The 6,875-nt window shown below is 40.1% G+C and overlaps 1 pseudogene; it reads left to right on the top strand.

Annotated features, from left to right (window-relative positions):
* Window positions 1-5,351: 5,351 nt before the first annotated feature.
* LOC109730395 (translationally-controlled tumor protein-like) lies at window positions 5,352-6,087 on the top strand (annotated as a pseudogene).
* The last annotated feature ends 788 nt before the right edge of the window (window positions 6,088-6,875 follow it).

The raw sequence follows: 6,875 nt of genomic DNA, 5'->3' as shown, positions 1-6,875 counted from the left end.
GTGAGTGCCATGGCATCAGCCTAGCTCACAGCAACCTCAAACTCCTGGGCTCAAGCAATCCTCCTGCCTCAGCCTCCTGAGTAGCTGGGACTACAGGCATGCACCACCATGCCCGGCTAATTTTTTCTATATATATTAGTTGGCCAATTAATTTTTCTATTTATAGTAGAGACGGGGTCTCGCTCTTGCTCAGGTTGGTTTCGAACTCCTGAACTCAAACGATCCGCCCGGCTTGGCCTCCCAGAGAGCTAGGATTACAGGCGTGAGCCACCACGCCCAGCCAAGAAATTCATTTTAAATAGAAAGACACATATAGAGTAAAAGTAAAGGGATGGAGAAAGATATACCATACTAACACTTATCAAAAAAAAAAAGCTGGGAGGGAAAAAAAATGAAAGCTGGAGTAGCTATATTAACTTCAGACAGAGAAGATTTCAGAGCAAAAAAAAATTATCGGGGATAAAGAGGAGCAATACATAAAGACAAAGAGGTCAGTTGTCCAAGAAGAAATAACAATTTTTAATGTGTATAAGCCTAACAACAGAGTGTCAAAATATGTGGGGCAAAAACTGACAGCTGAAAGAAGAAATAGAAGAATCCACTATTATAGTTGGAGACTTCAGAAATGGACAGATCCAGCAGGTAGAAAATCAGTAATGACATAATTGAACTTGACAATATTATGAATCAACTGGACATTATCGACATCTATAGACTACTTCTCCAACAACAGAAGATTACATGCTCTTCTCAAGTTCACATGGAACATTTACCAGACAGACCACATCCTGGGGCATAAAACACATATTAACAAATTTAATTTTTTAAAATCTCTCTCTTTTTTTTTTGAGACAGAGTCTCACTCTGTCATCTCAAGTAGAGTCTTTTTTTTCTTCCTCTTGACATTCAAGCTCAGTAAGTTGTGATTCTCTTTTTTTGTTTTTTCTTAGAGAGCGGAGTCTCACTCTGTCATTCAGGCTGGATGGAATGCTAAGAAAATAGCACAATCATAGCTCACTGCAGCCTCAAACTCTTCAGGCTCGAATGATCCTCCTTCTTCAGTCTGATGACTAGCTGGAACCACAGGTGTATGCCACCACGCCCACCTAAAAAAAAAAATTTAGGCCAGGCATGGTGGCTCACGCCTGTAATCCTAGCCCTCTGGGAGGCTGAGGAGGAAGGATCGCTCAACGTCAGGAGTTTGAGGCCAGCCTGAGCAAGAGTGAGACCCCTGTCTCTACTAAAAATAGAAATAAATTAATTGGCCAACTAAAAATATATATACAGAAAAAATTAGTCTGGCATGGTGGCGCATGCCTGCAGTCCCAGCTACTCAGGAGGCTGAGACAGAAGGATCGCTTGAGCCCAGGAGTTTGAGGTTGCTGTGAGCTAGGCTGACATCACGGCACTCTTGCCTGAGCAACACAATAAGACTCTGTCTCAAAAAAAAAAAAAAATTATAGATGGGTTGTCTATGTCCCCAGGCTGGTCTCAAACTCCTAGCCTCAAGCAATCCTCCCACCTCAGCCTCCAGATTTGCTGAGATTACAGGCATGAGCCACCATGTCTGACTAACCAATTTAGAAGAATAGATATCTGCTTTTGAAAGATCCAGAATAATAAAAAAGAAAAAATAGATATCATACAATGTGTGCTCTTAGACCACAATTAATCTAAATAGCAATAAACTGAAAGATAGCAAAGAATCCCAAAATACTTGTAGATTGAGGTTACTATTTTCCTTTCACAATGAATCAGTATTTTGTAGGGTCAAATATTTGAGACTATGTTCACTTCACCCACTAGTTTTAGCATCCATTACTTCTTGCCTGACTCGATGATTACTATCATGGTTGCTGGAGAGGGATTTCCTAATCGGTCATCACCCTACTTTTATTAGTTGGCATTCTACTATAAATAAAAGCTTTTTCTTCTCATTATTTATTTACGTATGTCAGGATGGACTCATGGATTCCTACTGTACTTAGTGGATTATAATCCATTACTTTCATTATTTTCATGCTGAAATTTTTCCACATTTGGCCAGTGAGAGGCACTTCAAGCTACTGACTGTGTCCTTTTTACATGTCACTATCATTTGAGTACTTTCCTAACTATTGTCACAACAAGATATTCCAACCTCATCTTCTACTTTCCCAGCCCCAGCCTTGAAATACTGGTTCCTTTTAGTGTGGATTTAAAAACCAAGACTGGGCACCAGATGAGCTCATTGCTACTGTGTTACTGTTTTTAGACCCTCTCAGTGGACCAAGCTAGAAGATTTGTACATACCATGTACAAACCATGAGTTCATAAGTAACCCTTCCAATTCTAATCCAATTCCACAAGGTTCATTCTAGCCCTTACTCTTTCCACATTTGTAACTTCCTTCTCCAACAGTGAGAAACCTGGCTTATTTGTTCAATCCTGGAAAATACAGAAGAAACTCCACAATCTCTAGCTCATACCCTTGCAAAAAACAAACCAGATCTTGAGATTAAGAAGACCTCATCATTTCTCTTTTTCTTTGACTGGAGTCTATGTACTCAAAATTCTGTATTTGAAAGTTATTTGAATTCTTTTTTTTTTTTTTGAGACAGAGTCTCGCTTTGTTGCCCAGGCTAGAGTGAGTGCCGTGGCGTCAGCCTAGCTCACAGCAACCTCAAACTCCTGGGCTCAAGCAATCCTTCTGCCTCAGCCTCCCAAGTAGCTGGGACTACAGGCATGCACCACCATGCCTGGCTAATTTTTTCTATATATATTAGTTGACCAATTAATTTCTTTCTATTTATAGTGGAGACAGGGTCTCGCTCTTGCTCAGGCTGGTTTCGAACTCCTGAGCTCGAACAATGGGCCCGCCTCCGCCTCCCAGAATGCTAGGATTACAGGCATGAGCCATCGCGCCTGACCATGAATTCACTTATTTCCCTTTAGTGTAGTTATGTTATCCATTTGAAATATACTTTGCTTCATTTGTTTCTTTGTATTCCATTGTAGGTTTTCCCCCATTCTCAGATTTTTGTTTGTTTTTGTTTTTGCATTAGTATATAAAACATTAGCATGGTTCTAAAACCCAGAACTATACAAAAAGTTCTACTCAGCAAAGCATCTTTCCTATTTTCCAATCTCTGCACCCCAATTCCACTCCACATTCTTTCCACCCTATCCTACCCACCCAGTATGGATCACCAGTCTAATTTATTTGTGAGTTCTCTGTTCTGTTCATTTTGCACAAATGAACAGATACATGTATATTTTCTTATTTTCTCTTCTTACACAAAAGGTAGCATACTGGCACTTTGTTTTTTCATGTAACAATGTATATAGTCATTCATATGGATTCTTTCTTACAGTTGCATAGTACTCATTTGGATGTATCATGGTTGATTCAATCATTTTCCTGAGTGTAGCGCTATCAATAATTTGCAATTACCAGTGAGTAACCTTGTACTAAGTATTCTGTATTGCAGAGGCATGTCTTTTGGAAGTGGGATAGGTAGATCAAGAGGTAAATGCAGGCCTGGCATGGTGGCTTACGCCTGTAATCCTAGCACTCTGGGAGGCCAAGGCAGGCGGATTGCTCAAGGTCAGGAGTTCAAAACCAGCCTGAGCAAGACCCCGTCTCTAGTATAAATAAGAAATTAATTGGCCAACTAATATATGTAGAAAAAATTAGCCAGGCATGGTGGCACATGCCTGTAGTCCCAGCTACTCGGGAGGCTGAGGCAGGAGGATTGCTTGAGCCCAGGAGATTGAGGTTGCTGTGAGCTAGGCTGACGCCACGGCACTCACTCTAGCCTGGGCAACAAAGTGAGACTCTGTCTCAACAACAACAACAAAAAAATGATTGGAAAGAGCACCTGGAAAGCAACAATCACTGACAAACCAAAATACTCATTCAGTGCAGGGACAAAAGTTCTTCAGGGCAAACTAAAACTAGTAATTCATTCAAATAATAGCATATATTTTATACATTTATATATATATACATACATACAGATATATATATATACACACACACATATGTATATGAGACAGAAATAGTAAAAGACAAAAGAGAAAAACACACACACACACAGCCTCCCAGAGTGCTAGGATTACAGGCGTGAGCCACCATGCCAGGCCTGCATTTACCTCTTGATCTATATATCCCACTTCCAAAAGACATGCCTCTGCAATACAGAATACTTACGTACAAGGTTACTCACTAGTAATTGCAAATTATTAATAGCATTTTCTAGTCTTCATTTTGGTTACAAAAGCCTTCAAAAGAAAATCTGTGGACATAATCAATCCCCTTGGCTAACAACGTCTCATGTATTTTCTTTACAATCTATCTTGCTAAATTCTTCCAACATTTGCAATGCCTCTCTGCCGACACTACTGTCAATTATAGTCCGGGCACTGACACCACAGTTAAAGTTATTAAGCCTTCGGATACTTTGGCAAAGAATAGTACAAATGACATAATTCATATATACTTGTACATGGTTACCAAGGAAACTGGCAATTTTAATAACATGATTCTTGCTTGTTTTTTAAAGATTTATGCTTGGCACACAGAGATTAAAACTGGGACTACCTCAATCCATAAATCTACTGAAATTGCTCTGTGTTAATTTAGTCTATAGGTGGTACTTCAATACCACCAGCTGCTGCAGTATTTCATTTAAAACTCTGGTTTATCTATCACAGCTAAAATTAAGAAATGGTTTGCTTAAGCAAATAAAATAATAAGCTAAAGCTAGCTTCTCAGGTTCTGGAACCCATCTATTGAAACCACAGGAATGTTAATAGGAAAATACATAGAAAACAAATCGAAGAATTACTTATCTTAATTATTTTAAAAAGTATTCATAGCCTACAAAAGTAATCTGGCACTATTAATTATAGAGGTTTTATTTTTTTTTTATTTTTTTTTTTAAGGTACATTTCAGAAGTGAAATTATAGAGGTTTTAAAGTATGTTTTAATTACCAATAGAATTCATTCCATCTCATGATGGAATGAATTTTTAAAAAAAGTTTTTAAAAAATTGTTTCCAGTCTATTTTGCATGTTTACTTTTCCACATGAGATTTAGTAACAACTTGTTGGCATTTGGGGAGGATCACAATTGAATTTGTAGACTAACTTTGGAAGAACCGATATTTTATTATGTTGAATCATTTTATTCAAAAATTAAGATCAGGCTGGGCGCGGTGGCTCACGCCTGTAATCCTAGCTCTCTGGGTGGCTCACGCCTGTAATCCTAGCTCTCTGGGAGGCCGAGGCAGGTGGATTACTTGAGCTCAGGAGTTCAAAACCAGCCTGAGCAAGAGCAAGACCCGCTTTTTGCGGCCCTCGGCTCCCTTCAGCCACCATCGTGATTATCTACCGGGACCTCGTCAGCCATGACGAGCTGTTCTCCGACATTTACAAGATCCGAGAGATCGCAGACGGCCTGTGCCTGGAGGTGGAGGGGAAGATGGTCAGTAGGACAGAGGGTAGCATTGATGACTCGCTCATTGGTGGAAATGCTTCCGCTGAAGGCCCTGAGGGCGAAGGTGCACAGTAATCACTGGTGTTGATATCGTCATGAACCATCATTTGCAAGAAACCAGCTTCACAAAAGAAGCCCACAACAAGTACATCAAAGATTACATGAAGTCAATCAAAGGCAAACTTGAAGAACAGAGGCCAGAAAGAGTAAAACCTTTTATGACAGGGGCTGCAGAACAAATCAAACACATCCTTGCTAGTTTCAAAAACTACCAGTTCTTTATTGGCGAAAACATGAATCCAGATGGCATGGTTGCTCTACTGGACTACCGTGAGGACGGTGTGACCCCATATATGATTTTCTTTAAGGATGGTTTAGAAATGGAAAAATGTTAACAAATTTGGCAATTACTTTGGATCTATCACCTGTCATCATAACTGGCTGCTGCTTGTCACCCACACAGCACCAGGACTTAAGACAAACGGGACCGATGTCATCTTGAGCTCTTCATTTATTTTCACCATGATTTATTTGGAGTGGAGGCATTGTTTTTAAGGAAAAAACATTGTCATGTAGGTTGTCTAAAAATAAAATGCATTTAAACTCATTTTGAGAGAATGCCTTTTAGTTTAATACATGTTTAAACTATAAATCCATCCTATAGTGTTCCTGGAGAAGCTAGAGCCTGGTTGTAGGCCACTACTAGAAAGCATAAGACTGTCATCAGGTAAACTCTACAGTGGAAACTACTTCTGGGGCTAGAATATAAAAAGGAATCAAAAGTTTTTTTGGTTTTTTTTGAGACAAAGTCTCACTTTGTTGCCCAGGCTAGAGTGAGTGCCGTGGCGTCAGCCTAGCTCACAGCAACCTCAAACTCCTGGGCTCAAGCAATCCTCCTGCCTCAGCCTCCCAAGTGGCTGGGACTACAGGCATGCACCACCATGCCCGGCTAATTTTTTCTACATATATTAGTTGGCCAATTAATTTCTTTCTATTTATGTTGGAGATGGGGTCTCGCTCTTGCTCAGGCTGGTTTTGAACTCCTGACCTCAAGCAATCCTCCTGTCTCAGCCTCCCAGAGTGCTAGGATTACAGGCGTGAGCCACCACGCCCAGCCGAATCAGAAGTTTTAATTCTGAGTTGCAGTAAAGGGAAAGACCATGCTCATAGTGCCAACACTTGAAGTGGAGCCTTAACACGTCTCATCACCTCCAATGGAAGTAGTGACTCTGGAAGAGATTACCAAGAGAATAAAAAGACACTAATTCAGTTGGAAAAAAAAAAAGAGGGAGACCTGTCTCTACTATAAATAGAAAGAAATTAATTTGCCAAGTAATTTGCCAACTCCTGAGCCCAGGAGTTTGAGGTTGCTGTGAGCTAGGCTGACGCCACGGC

This window comes from Microcebus murinus, chromosome 2, assembly GCF_040939455.1.
Source record: "Microcebus murinus isolate Inina chromosome 2, M.murinus_Inina_mat1.0, whole genome shotgun sequence".
Lineage (NCBI taxonomy): Eukaryota > Metazoa > Chordata > Mammalia > Primates > Cheirogaleidae > Microcebus > Microcebus murinus.
This window is presented reverse-complemented; position numbering and strand designations above follow the sequence as displayed.